At 44.4% G+C, this 17799-nt stretch overlaps 1 long non-coding RNA gene across 1 annotated transcript; it reads right to left on the minus strand.

Moving 5' to 3' along the window:
* Nucleotides 1-339: 339 nt before the first annotated feature.
* On the minus strand, nucleotides 340-17482 carry LOC138746386 (uncharacterized). The gene is made up of 3 exons (XR_011346928.1): nucleotides 17223-17482; nucleotides 16408-16510; nucleotides 340-952 (listed from the first exon to the last, which is right to left on the minus strand). It is a non-coding gene; the product is annotated as an uncharacterized lncRNA (long non-coding RNA).
* Between the last annotated feature and the right edge of the window lie 317 nt (nucleotides 17483-17799).

Genomic DNA, 17799 nt, shown 5'->3' on the forward strand with positions numbered 1-17799 from the left:
TCTACACCGTACCCCTCCTCATTCCCCTGCCCATTCCCCTCCCCATCACCTCCCCATTTCCCGTGCCCCGCTCAACTCCCCCACTCCCCTCCCCAACCTAACCCTAACCCCTAACAAACCCTAACCTTAACGTTAACACTACCGATACCCTTAAACACTACACCACGTCCCCAACCCTAACTCTTATTTCCACCCTGTCCCCTAACCCTATCCTTACACTGTCCCCTAAACCCAACCCTAATTCTACCCACCTTCCCCAAACCCCAACTCACACCCCACCCCTACCTCCTACTCCTACCCCCTTCCCCTAAACCTAACACAAGCCCACTTCCCCGAACTCTAAACCTAACCCTAAACCTCGACCTAACCCGAGCCCTCATCTCCTAACCCTAAACCTAACTGTACCTCTACCCGTCCATGACCCTTATCTTAATTCTACCCACCTTCCCCAACCTTAAACTAAACCCTACCCCTATCCTCTACACCTACACCCTTCCCCTAACCCATACCCGCACCCCCTACCACTACCCCATTACCTACCCCAACCCTCTCACTACCCCCTTTCTCCAACCCCCTTCCCCTATCCCTCCTTCCCCTGTTAGGGGTTGGAAGGGAAGGGGAGGGGAAGGGAAGAAGGGGAAAGGTAGGAGGCGAAGGGGAGGGGAAAGGAGAGTGGAAGGGGAGGCGAAGGGAGAAGGGCTGAGTTTAGGGCATAGGTGTGAAGGTAGGTGAAGGGGAAGGTGAGCGGGAGGGGGTTGTAATGGAGGAGAGGTAGGGGAGAAATGGGAGGGGGACGTGCGTGAAGGAATATGGAACAGGTGGGGAATGGAGTTGGCAGGGCCAGAGGGAGAAGGGGAGGGGTTCAGGCCATCATGATGTTGTCCGTCCTCTGTTCAGCTGGGATGCAATGTTCTTCTGGACTCATGTCTTGTCTCTGAGATTGCTCCTTCTCCTGGGAAGAGAAATACGAGTGATAAAGATGCTGTCTCCGTGGCCTGATCATGATGACTTTGGAGGGCCCCAACTCTTCCCCCATCACCCCTCTCCCTACCCCTGCACACTAGGGCCTTTCCCTTCCTCTGCTTTACCTGAGGAAGTGTGTTATGGAGAAAACCACAATCTATATCTGCAGACCTCAGAGTACTGTGTCTCCATCAGTCAACACCCTGGTTCACCACGACATGGCAGCAAGATGTTGGACAAATCATGGATGGATCAGTCGATTCCCGTCAGATGACCCATCTGAACCTACCCCACAACAATATTACTCTTCCCTCCCTCTCACCAGTACCTTCTGTTTTTCTTTTATTCCTGTCCCTATATAAAAATCTTTTTCATGCCTTTTGTGGACCAGCCTCCACTACTACCCCTGGCAATGCATTCCAGTCACCCACTACATTCTGTGTGAATAAAATATCCCCCTCACATCTTGTCTAAAGTTCCCTCATCTCACCTTATTTAGACGTCTTCTGGTATTCTCGCCCCAGGAATGCACACAATATTCCAAGTGTGGTCTGACTAGAATTTTATACATCTGCAACATTACCTCTCAGTTCTTGAACTCAATTCCCTGACTCCTGAAGGCCAGCACACAATACACCATCTTAAACTCCTTCTCAATATGCACAGCAACCTTGAGTGATTTATGGAGCAGGATCTAAATATTTCTCTGTCCTGCACACTGTTCATAATCCTGCCATGAACCAAGTGCTCTGCGCTCAGGATCTTGTAATCCGCATTCAATAAAAATATTGGACTATATGAAGCTAATTTTAATGGGTCTCCAACCTTCTTTGGAATAACTTTTATTCGTGCCCTTGAAAATGACTCTGGAAATAAACCTGTACCAGTTGCTTCTTTAAGTACATCTGATTTACAGGATTGAACTCCATCTGTCACTTCTCTGCAAACTGGATGACCTATGACAACCTTCTACACTGTCTACAACATCTCTACCTCTGTGTCATCCCCTGACGTACCCACCCTTCCACTCCCATCATCATTCATAAAAATCACAAAGAGCAGGGGTCCCAGAGCAGATCCATTTGGAGAGCCACTAGTCATTGTTCCATCTTCTACTACCCTCTGTTTACTGCAGACAAGCCAATTCTGAATCCACACAGCCAAGGCTCCATGGATCCCATGACTCCCGATGTTCTGAATGAGGCCACCGTGACGACCTTGTCAAGCACCTTACTAAAATCCACGTGCAGCACATACAGACCTTGACCTTCATCTATTTCCTTTGACACCTTCTCAAAATACTCAATTTGACTCGTGATGCAGGACCTGCTCCTCACAAAACTATCCATGAGTTTCCCCAGCATGTTTGTGCATTGCCCTCGGACCCAGCATCTGCAGACTTCCTGGCCAGTCCCTCCCTTACCCCTTCCCAGAGCTTCCGCATCCATTACAACATTAAGCATTGCTGCCCAGTACTGCCCAGTACAGACCTTTGTAAACATTCTCCACAACCAACTAACCCTTACCCGTACCACACCCATAACTATGGGTGGATTAAATATCCAATTAACTTCTTTGTGAAGTCATGCATCATGAATTTGATGTTTATTCCAATTTTGAATAACTTTTCATAATTCTCGTTCAGCTCCTTTAAAGTTAGATCCATTATCAGAACATAATTCTTTTACTTGACCAGGTCTAGGAATAAAACGCTAAAGAACATTAATAAAAGAGTTTGTATCAAGCAATGACGCTACTTCAATATGAATTGCTCTCATAGTCAAACAAGTGAAAATAACTCCATATCGTTTTTCAACACTTCGTCCTCACTTTACTTGCAAAGGACCAAAATAATCAACTTCCACGGATGTAAATGGGAATTCATCAGGTGAAACTCTGTCCGGTGGTAAATCTGCCATTTGTTGTTGTCCAGGTTTTCATTCTCTCTGTTAGTCACAAAGAGTTGAAACCTCATGATTTCATAATTAATATATTTAAGCACTGATGTTCTATCAGTCCAAAACACAGGATCTGCGGACTCCATCTGTAATTCTCTTCTTAACATAGCTTCCATTTTGCTCGCCATAATAGCAGCAGTCAATTCCATTCAAGGTCTGGTGACTGACTTTCATCGAGCCACTCTGGCTTTTCCCAATACAAATCCACCATCTACTCGCACTTGGTTACTTCACAGGACTCAGTAACTGACAGGATCAAAACCACCTTCACTTACATCAGAAAAATGTGGCCACTCCAAAGTCTGTTGACGTCAAAACTTCCAAGTATACGAAGACGCTCAATCTAATTTTTCCAATCTTGTGCAATGGATTCTGGATTAGTTTCATCCCATCCAAATTTTCTTCTGCACAAAACTGGTATTTGGCCGGGCTGATCATTAGGCTGAATTCGGCCAGTCGGGAGAAGAGGGTGTGCAGGTGAGACTTGTGTTGTGCCCAGTCTCTGCTGGCAACAAGAATGTCATCCAGATAAATGAACACGAAATTCAAATCCCTGCGCACCGTATCCATGAGGTGCTGGAAGGTCTGGGCGGGTTCTTGAGCCTGAAGGGCATGCATAAAAATTCGAACAAGACGAAGGGGGTGATGATGGCCATTTTGGGGATGTCGTCGGGGTGCAATGGGATTTGATGATACACGCACACCAGATCGATCTTGGAGAATACTCTCACACCATGCAGATTGGCCATAAAGTCCTGAATGTGAGGGATGAGGCAACGGTCAGGTACTGCCATGTCATTAAGCCGTCGATAATCTCCGCACGGTCGCCAGCCATCGGAGGCTTTTGGGACCAGGTGGAGCGGCGAGGCCCAAGGACTGTCGGAGCGACGAATGATCGCCAGTTCCTGCAGATGCGAGAACTCCTCTTTCGCTATCTGGAGCTTATCCAGCGGGTTTAACAGTAATGTACAATAAACTGTGACACCAGGTTCACAGTTGGGAGAATATTTAACGGTGATATACAGTAGTCTTCGGCAGATACTGTAACACCAAGTTTTCAGTAGTGAGAAGGTTTAACAGTAATGCATGATAAGCTGTGGCAGATACTATGATACCAGGTACACAGTTGGAAGTAGGTTTTACGGTGATGTAATATTAACTGTGGCAGATAAAGTGATACCAGGTTCACATTGGGGAGAAGTTTATGGTGATGTACGGAAGACTGACGCAGATATGGTGACACCGCATTCACAACGAGGAGAAGGTATATCAGTGATGTACAATAAACTGTGGAATATACTGTGACTCCAAGTTTACAGCGGGGAGAAGGCTGAACTGTGATGTATGATAAATGGTGGCAAAAACAGTGAAAAATGGGTCAACGTGGGGTGAATGTTTAACGGTGATGTACAGTCGACTTTGGCAAATACTGTGACACTGTGTTCACAGTACTGAGAAGGTTTAACAGAGATGTATGGTAGAATAAGGCAGATACTGTGAATCCTGGTTCACAGTGGGGAGGAGGTTAATGGTGATGTTCAGGAGACTACGTAGATACGTTGATACTGGGCTCAGAGTGGGAAAAAATGCTTTATTGGTGTTGTATGGGAAACTGAGACAGTTACTGTTTTTCGGGTTCATAGTGGGGAAAATGTTTAACACAGCTGTACGATAACCTTTGGTGAATACAGTGACACCAGCTTCATATTGGGGAGAATTTTTCATGATGATGTACACTAAACTGTGGCAGATAAAGTAACACCAGGCTCACATTGAGGAGAAGGTTTACTGGTGATATACGGTAGACTGGCAGGCTTTGTAGCACCGAGTTCACAGTAGTGAGAAGATATAATAGTGATGTACGATAAACTGTGGCAGATACAGTAAAACTGGTCTCACAATGGGGAGAAGGTTTAATGGTGATGTGTGGTAAACTTAGGCTGATACTTTAACACCAAGTTAACAGGGGGAGAAGGTTTAACGTTGATGAACGGTAGAGTGAGGCAGAAGCTGAGAGACAGCATTCACAGTAATATGAAGGTTTAACAGTGATTTACTATAAACTGTGTCAGATACTGTGACAAGATGGCGCAGAGGGTAGACGTGTGGTTCCACCCTTCCCCAGTTAGACTATTAAATGCTTGATTTTAAAAGTTGTAAAAGTGATTAAAAATACTGTTTATAGACTTTGGAATTGTGGAGGATCAAAATAGCTACAAATGTGAAAAAATCGAAAACTCAGTTCCAGAAGAAATTACCTTTCAAAAGTGTTGAAGAATTATGGCCGAGTTCAACTTGAAGCAACGGAGTTGTCGACTGGCGTCTCCAAGCCTCAGAGGACTCCTGCCCGGCGAAGTATTTCGTCAGCACCACTTGCGCTATCGCAAGATGGCACCAGCTCAGCGATGAGTTCAGCGGTTTTGACTCGTGCATTCATGAACATAGGCGAGAGGGCGGGCCAGCTGAGCGAGGACAGGCCCGTGAGCCTGCAGCATTGCCTGGTGGTCAGGGGAGGTACAGTGTAGCATCAGAAGAGGCACCTGCGCAGTTGGTGGCCCTACCGGGCATGCACAGTGTGTCGAGGGTCCACAAACCTTTGGAGAAGGTGTGGGCTGTGGAGGAGTCTGAGCGACGGTGAACTGACGAGGTCGGCACAATGTTGTCGGGTGTCCAGACCCGCAGCAGCACCGGAAGAGGATCTATTGCTATGGAGGAAGAGGATGCTCAACTTCATTAGAATTTGAAGAACTGGGGACTGCGGCAAAAGAAGGTCGGCCTCAAAGGGAGGTGATGGATCCTGGACTGGATTCTGTGTTTCCAATTCTGGAAGGGATTGCTCAGCTCATGGAAGATATGGCAAATATATCAATGCAGATGACTCATCAGATGACTCAAGGATTTTCAGAAATGAAAACTAAAATGAACATTGTGTGTGAAGAAATAACTTTTATGAAGCAAGATATTAATGTAGTTAAAAGTGATATTACGAGATGGACACGATCAGTGGACCTGCGCAAGATCATTTTAAAAAGATTGAGGAGGCTTTCTTGAATGCAAGAGTCAAGTGGAGCGTAATAGAGAAAAAATGGCAAAAGTGGAAGAACCTTTTGTAGATTGGGGGATTCAGAAGAAGGAATTATTGAAGAAGTTTGACTCATTAGAAAACCAAAGTCGTAGAAATAATGTTAAGATAGTAGGTCTTCTGGAAGATATGCAAGGTTTGGATCCGGTGAAGGTTTTGAAGAAATGGATCCCAGAAGTGACTTTAGAATAGTGTAGGATCAAAATGGTGTCCAGACCTGCAGCAGCACCGGAAGAGGATCTATTGCTATGGAGGAAGAAGATGCTCAACTTCATTAGAATTTGAAGAACTGGGGACTGCGGCAAAAGAAGGTCGGCCTCAAATGGAGGTGATGGATCCTGGACTGGATTCTGTGTTTCCAATTCTGGAAGGGATTGCTCAACTCATGGAAGATATGTCAAATATGTCAATGCAGATGACTCATCAGATTTTCGGAAATGAAAACTAAAATGAACACTGTGTGTGAAGAAATAACTTTTATGAAGCAAGATATTAATGTAGTTAAGAATGATGTTACGAGATGGACACGACACGGGTCCCCCGGCGCACGGGTCCCCCGGCGCACGGGTCCCCCGGCGCACGGGTCCCCCGGCGCACGGGTCCCCCGGCGCACGGGTCCCCCGGCGCACGGGTCCCCCGGCGCACGGGTCCCCCGGCGCACGGGTCCCCCGGCGCACGGGTCCCCCGGCGCACGGGTCCCCCGGCGCACGGGTCCCCCGGCGCACGGGTCCCCCGGCGCACGGGTCCCCCGGCGCACGGGTCCCCCGGCGCACGGGTCCCCCGGCGCACGGGTCCCCCGGCGCACGGGTCCTCTAGCCCTGGCCCTGATGCAGAACGTGGACATTCAAAATACACTGGCTTCAACCTGTTGATGGAAAAAGTGTTACCTTTTCCATTCCTGTCAATCACAAAACACTATGGATGGTGCTATAAGACCTGGAAAGGACCATCGTAAATGGGCTAAAGTGGTTTACGAACAACATCATGTCAAAGAAACACACGAGTACAGTGTTGTAAATCATTTGGCACATCCACTGCAGATGATGCTGCCACATAGGGGAATATCAGAGTAATTTCATTTTTCGAAGAAAATCAAGATAACTGACCTGTTCATGAGCACTGTGTCTGGACTCAGATTCACAAACTCACCTGGCAAGGTCAGCATACAGTCATAGACTAGCTCTACCACTAAACATCCATGATCTGCCCTGAGAGCTGTAGTCACACAAAGGAGAACCATGGGCAAACGTTCGCTCCATGTCGATGATTTGCCACCTGCTGTCAATGGTGCTTTCGATCGTCAAGGAAAATGCTCAAAGAAGCTGTTGGCCCTGAAATGCTTAGCCATAATTCAGGTAGTGCCCAGAGGATCAGTGAGAGCTCGGACCAATGTTGACTCGAACTGAGACCCTCGATCTGTTGTAATAGTGGCCAGAACACCAAATGATGGAATCCAATGATCCACAAAAGTCCCATCAATTGTCTCTGCAGAGATGCCGATGATCGGAATTTCATCCTTCCACCTGGTAGTCCTGTCCTCACACATGAGCTGAAAAGTACATTGCCAAGATGGCAGAAGTGGACCTTTCAAGCCACAAGGTGCACGTGCTGGAAATGGGAATCCAAAACAACAAAATCCCCCAGCTTGAATTTCATGTGCCTGGAGACTTTAGGGCATTGACCCAGCAAGCAAGTCCTTGCCCATAATCCAACATTCTGTTTTAAATGAACCCAGGTAAGATGTTCCTTAACCAGTTTGATTGATGCTCTTCCACCAGGAAGAGATAGATTGTGAAGGGAAAATCTCCTGCCTCATAGCTGCCCACACAAATAGCCTAGTCCTTCCTGTTGGGGGAAAAAAAAATCAGACCAACATTTCAGCCGATTCATCCAGGGTCACATCTTGAAGATGGAGACCAGAGTTGATCTGGTTACACCGGATGAAATCGGGATCAGTGCACCGTACATGAGCCATGGCATTGAAATTGATGTCAGTAGTTGTATGTAATGTCGCACCTGGATTGGGCACCAATTCGCTTTCTCTCAGATGTCACGTGTGTCCAATGAAAATTGAAGGATGAAGTGCAAGTGCCAAATCTCCCTTGGCAAGTAGAGATACAGTATGCATAAGAGGCTGGTGGTCTGTACAAATGGTCAAAGGATGACCTTCCAATAAAAAAGCTGAAATATTGGATTGGAAATTGGGATTCATGAGGGAATTACAAAGAAACATTTCCAAATTGTATCTTCTACTTCAAGAGGAATCTCCAAATCCAGACTTGAATAAATCAAAAGAAAGATGGGAATTGGATTTGGGAACTGAAATTGACCCTTTTTGCTGGTCTGACATTTGTTGGGACAGTACTTAATGTTTTTGATAGATTAGTTAATAATAACTTATTCATCAATTATATTTAATGGAACATCAATTAATTTATTCCTAATTTTTCAAATTCATGTTTTAGATCTGAATCCCATCTTAAAATTGATTGTGGGGAAATGCAAAATTGTATTTCCTTAGCAAAGGTGACTTATAATATTAGAACTGGGTATGATACCTACTTCAAAATATGGAAACCATATTTAGATATGGGTTTGGATATCTAATGTATTCACTTCTCCACCCCACCACCACTTTTCTTTAATCTTAATGGTTGAACCTTATCATGTTGGTTTAATTCTACTATTTTATTAATATCCTGCCTTTCCTTTTGGGAGGGAATAGTAATCACAGGAGCTTTGCACCTAGGTCTGTATTTTTTTCTTTTATACTTTTTTTCTCTTCTCACTTTAATGTACAGTACAACATTTATTTTATTATTCTATTTTGATCATTGAACATATCATTTGGATAAGATTCTATTATTATATTGAACTGTATACAAAACTATAAATATATATTTTTTAAAACAGAAATGTTTCACTGCGAGATAGATAGCTAAGAGTTCTTGCCCAAATGTACTATACTTTGCCTGAGCCGGTGACCGCTTGGCTGAATAAAAACACCAAAGGTTCGAATTGCCCACAGACTAGCTGTTCGAACACTGCTCCCACAGCACTGACAGATGCATCTGTTGTAAGAAAGGAAGGCCTTAGGCATTTGATGTACAAGCTTAGTGACATTTGCAAGAAAAGTGTTCACATCATGGAAAGCTAACACAGCATCATCTCCCAAAGTTAATGTCTTTTTGAAGCAGATATCATATCCTTTGAGTCGTTCAGCAAGAGGTAATAGAGATGCTGCGGTATTCACCAGGGAACAACAATAAAATTCCTCGTACCTAAAAACCATCACAACTGGCCAAATGTTCCTAACAGGGGGAGGGAATTATCAAATTCCATGCATTTTCCATTCATCAGCCAAAATACCATGTTGCATAACTCTAGGTCCCAAAAATACAAGATCAGAAGCACCAGAAACACTTTCCTGGGATTGATCACGATACCACATTCCTCAAGCCTCGGAAACAATGAGATAAGGTGGCTCTTGTGCTCCTCTTCATCCACACTTACAACCAGAATCTCCTCGATCAACATAAGCACCAACAAACCCATGGACAGTGAGTTCGTGGTCCATGAACCACTGGAATGTCTGAGCTGCATTCCATGGACCGAATGGTATTCTCAGAAACTCAACCATGCTGAACGGGAGCATCACTGCTGTCTTCGTGACATCCAAAGACTCAAATGGAATCTAATAGTAAGCATGTACTAGATCTATTTTGACAAATGCATATTTGCCGTGGAGGTTGGCTGAGAAGTCTTGTAAATTTGAAATATTGTATCAGTCAGGCACGGTGGAATTGTTCAGGGCACAATTATCTCTGCAAGGCCGCCAATCCCTAGTTTTTTTCAGAACCATTTACAACCTTGAAGCCCAGCAGCTATCAGATCTGTGGGCTACGCCCAATTCTTGCCATTCCAATTTTGCGATTTTAAGATAATCCGGGGGTTTTACAAGCCTGCGTCTTATGGACCCTGCCTTAAAATGGTGGCTTATTGCATGTCTGCACACCATTATGATGGGGTCACGAGGCGAGGAAAACACTTCAGCAAGGCTTGGAAAGGGCAGGAGCCAGGTTGAAGGCTTATCAGGCAGCAGATGGCATTGGAAGGACAACAAATGCAGCTCACTTGCATTCAAGAGCTGTAGTCCACACAACAGCATTTTTTTCCAAATACATCACTGAAAAATGTGACAAGAAATCCACTCCCAAAAAGGAATTTGCCACATTTACAACTGAAAACCCACCCAAAACGATTGTGAAGCTGAAATGAAATGCAAGTGACCTCTGGCCATGTTTGAATAAGAGAATCATTTGTCACTGAAAGAACACATGACATATTAGAAAGTCTATGTTTCTCATGGGTTGGAGGGACAGGCACCACTCCAAAGTGACAGATAGTTTTGGAGTTTTACATAGAGATGTCAAACTAATAACCTACTCTAACAACTGCCAAGAATTATTCCATTTTTCTCAGTTGCCTTCAATAAATTCTCTCAAATGAGAACAAGATCTCAAGACAAAGGACAGAACCAGGCCACAAGTCCCATCGAGTCAGCTCCATAAACCGACACGAAACCACTCTGCACTCCTTCCAATTTCTGGACTTTTCCCATATCCCTTAATGCCCTAACTAATGAGATAGTTGTCTATTTCTTGTTTAAATATGCCCAGTGATCTGGCTTCCACTGCTGTATGCGGCAGCGGTTCCACAGATCCACGACCCTCTAGCTAAAGAAGTTCTTCCTAATCTCTGTTTTATATGGATAACCTCTAATTTTCTTGTCCTCGATTCACCCACCAAGGGAACCATCTTACCCGCATCCACCCTATCTAAACCTTTCAATATACAAAATGCCTCCATGAGATAACTTCTTTAATTTCCTGTACTCCACTGAATTCTTCACTACCAATTTCACCTTGTCATTAACTTTTAGGTTTCCTTGTACAAGGACACCCAGGTCTCTTTGCACATCCAAGGTCTGAATTTTCATCCCATCCAAATTGTATGCTTCCTGTTTATTTCCACTGCTAAAATGTACAACTGAACATTTCTCAATGTTAAATCTCATCTGCCATCATTTTGTCCAGTTTCCTAATCTGTCTATATCCTTCTCCAACTTTACAGTTTCTACACTTCCTACTTTGTCCCCTATCTTGGTGACCTCCACAAATTTCGCCACAAAACCATTTAAACCACAATCCAAATCATTAATTTATATTTCCTTGCAATATATCTATCCTGCATTCCTTTTATTACGGCCACATGCCATTCTAGAATTGATCATTACTGAACCTGAACATGTTTATTGTGGTAAACATCTTAAAATAAATGCTTTGAATTAAATTTTTAAAAATCTCGTTGTGGCTCCTCTTCATCCCCTCTTTGCAAGTTGAATTCACAAAATTTTCCAAATATTTTTTCATCAATAATTCTGTGGTACAGAAGATTACTCATCTTTCCTAGAGGTTAAATGTTGCATTTTGATTTTCTTGTCTCAACTGAACATTGTACAAGGTGAAGGCTGATTAAAATGGATTCAGTAACGATGGCCTTCAAATTTTGCATTATTGCTGTGGCTACACAGCTTGAATGATAAACTGCTGTTTCTACAGGGAATTAACTCATGGAAATGTTCTAAATACATTCATTGGAGATAGACCTCTGAAAAGTTTACTGCCCATCGGCAACAATCCTTGAAAAGAGATGAATCATCACCCAAAAGAGCAGCCCAGGAATAGGCCATTTGGTGAACAATGTCTGTGGTGACCATGATACTCATTTAAATTAATCCCATCTGTCAGCACATGGTCCATACACATCACCCATTCCCTCTTGTTCATGTGCCCAACCAAATGCCTCTTAAATCGTGGTGATTTCACCACTACCCTGGCAGTGTGGGCCAGACCCCCAGCGCACTGTGCAAAACCCTGCCTCACTTCTCTCCTTTTCCCCTCTCATGTTCAATTTAGGCATCATAGTATTTTTACATTTCCTACGGGAGGGTGGGGGGAAGAAGACATCGACCTTCTCCAGGACTACAATAATTGGATAAATTTCAACCAGGTCTTCTCTCAGCCTCCAAAGCTCTAGAGAAAACTATCCAAATTGCCACTTTCAAGGAGCTCGCGCTTGCACCACAAGATCCCTCTTTGCAACACTACTACAAGTCCTCTCAAAGTGCAAGACACTTATCCAGATTAAACTCCATCTGCCATTTCTCTGCCCCCATTTTTAAGTTATTTGGTTTGGAAGGGAAAATATGAGGGGAACTGTGTGGATCAACAGGACAGAGAGAAAAACTTGGGGGGGGGGTGTGGGCAGGTTACATGAACTTGGTAAATTCCATATTCATACCATCGATTCACAAATTAAATAAGAGATGGTTCCTCTGTATTTGACCTCACCGAGACAATGGAGGAGGCAGAAGACAAAGGTCAGTGTGGGAATGGAATGGAACTTAAAACAGCTTGTGACCATGAGCCAAGATGGCCATTGTGATCAAAGTGGAGGTGCTCAGCCAATCTGTCATTTACTCTGCATTGGGTTTCCTGCCACAGAGGACATGGACATGGTTGGAGTTGGTGAATTTGAAACTTTACCCTGCATGAGAATCCCTGGATGGTGTTAACTGATGTAGATTGCAGGAGAAAATGCCCGAGGATGGGGAGGAATTAGGAGTCTGTAATTATTTGAAAGATCTTACTGCAAGATTCATTACCAACGAGGAGGAAAGCAGCTTCAGTCTATTCTCCCTCTCAGAAAGATTTATGTAATAAACAAAACAATCATTCAGTACAGCCAGAGGCAAAAGGGCTCTTAATTTAGTCTTACAATCAACAGACTTTGAAGTTAACCAGTGTAAATTACTCAAAATTCAATTCGAGATTCACTTCTGGTGGAAATATAAGACCCAGTGGCTTGCTTAATCAGATTAGCCTTCTTCTGAGTTTCCATTTCTACTTTCACACCATCAAATGCAAGCCCCAGTTGTTGATCCCCAACTATTTTCTATCCTTACCCACTTTGCAACTACACCTACCTGAAATTGAAACAAACAACAGCTAATTTTTCCATGTATAAATCATATACAAAATAATTTACCCACATTTTCACATCACTGCAGCCAATGAGTGATAACTTGTGCCCATCAGGAAACTGCACCAGCCACTACAGGGTGCTATTTACCTTGGTGTTACTGACACTTTTCCAGTGTTACTTGCAGACATAATGACATATTCAACATGCACAATATTCCTTTTCTTACTGACCAGAACTATAAAGCATTGTGTAAAAAAGAGAAAAGCTCAAGTCAACCAGGAGATACAAACTCCTGACTGCAATGTTGCTGTGCACGTTTGCTACATTATTGAAGTCTCACAGAACTTACAAGAGATATTCAAAGTCAAGCAATAACAGAAATAACAGAATATTACAGCACGGTACAAGCCCGTTGGCCCACAATGTTGTGTTGATCTTGATATTTCTAACAAAAAAAAATACCCTGTAGCAGCTACTGCGGTATACCATGACTACCAGCCCCCCCACATCTCCATCGGGCACACAAAACTCAAAACGGTCAACCAGTTTACCTATCTCGGCTGCACCATTTCATCAGATGCAAGGATCGACAATGAGATAGACAACAGACTCGCCAAGGCAAATAGCGCCTTTGGAAGACTACACAAAAGAGTCTGGAAAAACAACCAACTGAAAAACCTCACAAAGATAAGCGTATACAGAGCCGTTGTCATACCCACACTCCTGTTCGGCTCCGAATCATGGGTCCTCTACCGGCACCACCTACGGCTCCTAGAACGCTTCCACCAGCGTTGTCTCCGCTCCATCCTCAACATCCATTGGAGCGCTCACACCCCTAACGTCGAGGTACTCGAGATGGCAGAGGTCGACAGCATCGAGTCCACGCTGCTGAAGATCCAGCTGCGCTGGATGGGTCACGTCTCCAGAATGGAGGACCATCGCCTTCCCAAGATCGTATTATATGGCGAGCTCTCCACTGGCCACCGTGACAGAGGTGCACCAAAGAAAAGGTACAAGGACTGCCTAAAGAAATCTCTTGGTGCCTGCCACATTGACCACCGCCAGTGGGCTGATAACGCCTCAAACCGTGCATCTTGGCGCCTCACAGTTTGGCGGGCAGCAGCCTCCTTTGAAGAAGACCGCAGAGCCCACCTCACTGACAAAAGGCAAAGGAGGAAAAACCCAACACCCAACCCCAACCAACCAATTTTCCCTTGCAACCGCTGCAATCGTGTCTGCCTGTCCCGCATCGGACTGGTCAGCCACAAACGAGCCTGCAGCTGACGTGGACTTTTTACCCCCTCCATAAATCTTCGTCCGCGAAGCCAAGCCAAAGAAAGAAAAGATGCTACTCAATAAAGCCAAACACATACAAAGGTAGTCAACTCAAGACTGGTTTATTGCAGACATACACAGACCTTTTATTCCCTGCCTGTCAATGAGAATATTAGTGAAAACTTTCTGGTCCACAGGACCAGCTGGTTAAAGCTACGAGCCAATAGCGCCCTGTGCCTTTCAGCAGGGGCCTCATCTTATCCACTCACTGTACTTTGGTGCCCAGCACTGTTAGCCCGAGATGTGTCAGGTAAGTCTGTGAACTGATGGTGGTGGTTTGCAATACCGCGCTGTGCATCCACTACAACCCTGTTTTTCTTTCACCCATGTATGCCTGTCTCAGAGTCTCTTAAATGCTCCTTTCGTGATATTGTAATAGATAAATATATTTGGAGAATTTGGTAATATTTGGGATTTTGGTAAGATTTCGAGTAGGTTGCATACATATACACACATACATTTTAAAACATCTTATTTAAAAGACTGAAGAAATATTGAAGATCTCTGGAGAATGTTATTCACATTCACAAGTAGGTGTTAATCAAACTGATGTCATAAAATGAATGACCATTGTTTGTAAATGGAACCAGGATGACTACAAGTACCTTTATGCAGGGTGCTTACAGGAAAGTTATTCCTAGGTTTTGTTTATATAACAATAGCTTGAGCAGAAGAAAGAACTCCTGTTGTTTGGAATAAGAGGAATGGAATTCTGTAGTAGCTTTGAGAAAGAAGTTACCATCTAGAAAACCCTAATAGGGCAAGTTTCATCAGTGAGGCATTCAGGTGACTAATGGTGGTTCTTCAGTTGTGGAAATCCTGGAACAACAAATCTCTCTCTAAAAACCCTACAAGAACAATCCTGAGTGGTAAACATTTACCTTTCGAGCACCAAAACCTTGTGAAATTTAGACACGTTCAATTCTGTGCACAGCAGAAGAATTCACTGCACCAGAGAACTTGGAAGAAGGAGAAGTGAGATTGAACTGTGAACCAAAGAACTATTCTTAAATTTATAAACATTACAAACATGTGCACTTAGAATTAGAAGGGGGTTAACTTGGGTGAGTTAAATATAGAGTTAAAGTTTCATTCTATTTTCATGATTAAATTTGATTAAAAATAACTTCTGTTTTAAAAACCACTTGTCTTGGTGAATGACTATTGCTTCTAGGTTTTGGGATCCTTTGGGCTCGTAACAATATTTTCTTGGATAATGACATTGGGCCTGTTTAAAGTAGGAAATCGCTTCTACCAGCAGGAGTTTCTATTTGAGGAAAATATTGATAGGTGGCTGGCCACATACGTTTCCTAAAAATTAATATGCTCTCCCTCCCTAAACCACATTCAGCCCTGTGACATCTTTCTGCATTGTCTTACTGGGACCACCAAGGACCTGATCCATTTTCCATCTCTCCTTGCAATGCCAATATGGTAATTGCCATTAAGAACTGACAAATCACATTTTAATTAAGCAAGCAAGATGAAAATCATCCTGACATCCCGCTTAAAAAAAGAATAAACAAACCTTCCTAATTATATCACTTCATTTTTATTTTGATTCCAATGGGGCATTAGTAAAAAATGTCCCATCCACTTGCTCACCAAATTATGAGTAAAATCATGATCCCTGTTCATGAAAACCCATAACATTCAATGTTACACAGATAATCTAGGAAGAATTCTGTAATAAAGGTGAATGAAACATTGAAAGAATTTCCCCCTTTAAAACATTGAGATTGTAGCGTACCAAGTGACCGGGCGAGGAAAAAAAGCCAAATCACTGCAGCACTTGGACAGTCCAAAATGGCACGGACTCCCCTTCACTACCGAGAAGGACCCCATGCCTAGCACCGTGTATGGGCTTAGGAGCCCTACACTTCTGCGTAGCTGCCAGCCGGCCAGAGAGTGATGCAACAATGTCACTGCTGGAAGTCAGGGGTACGTCACCAGAAGTGGCCGGGCCAGCGAGCAGACGTGGGGAATTTAAAATAGTAAAGCCAGTCTTTGTTTTACACTCACCTTGTGTGGACGTCTCTTTACTTGGTAGCACTGCGGCAGCGGACGCTACAAATCGATAACTTCGTACTTGCTGCAACCAAATAGGTCTGCAAGATACACCAACCTAAATAGAAAACATGACCAGAAATCTCAGAGATCATAAATTCAAAAGGATTGGTGAAATCTTTACACTGTATTGTTAACACCAAAATCCCTATATTTACCAAGGCATTCGGACGTAACTGAGAAACATGACATTTTAAACACATGGTACGTCAGGATCAGAAGGATTGGAGCATTATTGTTCAAGTGATACAACTTTAAAAAATAACATCTAACTTTATGAAGAATGTGATGCTACAACAGGAAAAAGTAATGGAATCAGACACATTCTATTAGCATTGGGAAGCAAAGAAAAATGGATTGGTTTTCCATCCCTTCTGAAGCGACCCAATGATCCCGACAGGTCCTCCCCGACCTGCGACCGTAGTGGAGTCCAAACGATCAAATATGTCCCACAATGGTCGCAAGTCGGGTTTTAACCCCGTGCGAGGAGCCCTGAAGTATTAGAGCCTATTTTTAAAATCAAATGATTTGACAAACGAGAACAGAGACACAGGACACGAAAGACCCAAAATGTGCGGATTGACTCAACGCTTCGGGGTCCATCGGCTGGGGGCAGCCATCTTAATTTCTGTGCGCATGCGCTTGCGCAAACGTTTCGCTTCGTTGCCCTGTCGGCACATCCAAATCAGCCGCACATGCGCGAACTCACCACGCATGCGCCAACCAGACTTGCCACGCTCCTGCCCCCGCCCCCTCCCTCTGCAAGTTACCTCGCGGCCTCCGGCCTCGCCCTGTCGGCGCCATCAGGCCTCGCACCGACGCCTCGGCTCCACTCAAACACCTCGCCGGTGCCGGCCAGTCCTGGGTGGGGCCCAGCCGGCTGCTGGTTGCCCGTTTTCCCTGGACCGCGCGGCTGAGGATGATCCCGGCGCCGTCGCCAACTTCTTCTCTTTCGCGCCCGCGGCGACGCGATGGATCCCGAGCAGACGACGACGCCGCCAACGTCCCGCCTCCCCACTGCACGAGCCAATCAGCCCGTGAACCTGCCCATCAATCCCACCCGACTTCAGCGTCCAATCAAATAGCAGCCCCTCCGAATCATCCCATTGGCTGGCGCAACTGAAGCAACCAATCAGTGAGCGAGCGAACACACAGGTGCACCCAATCAGCTTCGCAAGACAGAAGACAGGTAGCTGAAGAAGGAGGAGCCCCTTCAGCCCATCCATTTACAACTACCCCAACAACAATCAAATCCTGAGATTTCATAAGATCACTTTGTCCTGGTTCCAGGATTCCTCTGATCTCAAGAAATACAAGGGAGACTATTTATTCTCAATCTTTCCTTCA

This window comes from Narcine bancroftii, chromosome 11, assembly GCF_036971445.1.
Source record: "Narcine bancroftii isolate sNarBan1 chromosome 11, sNarBan1.hap1, whole genome shotgun sequence".
Lineage (NCBI taxonomy): Eukaryota > Metazoa > Chordata > Chondrichthyes > Torpediniformes > Narcinidae > Narcine > Narcine bancroftii.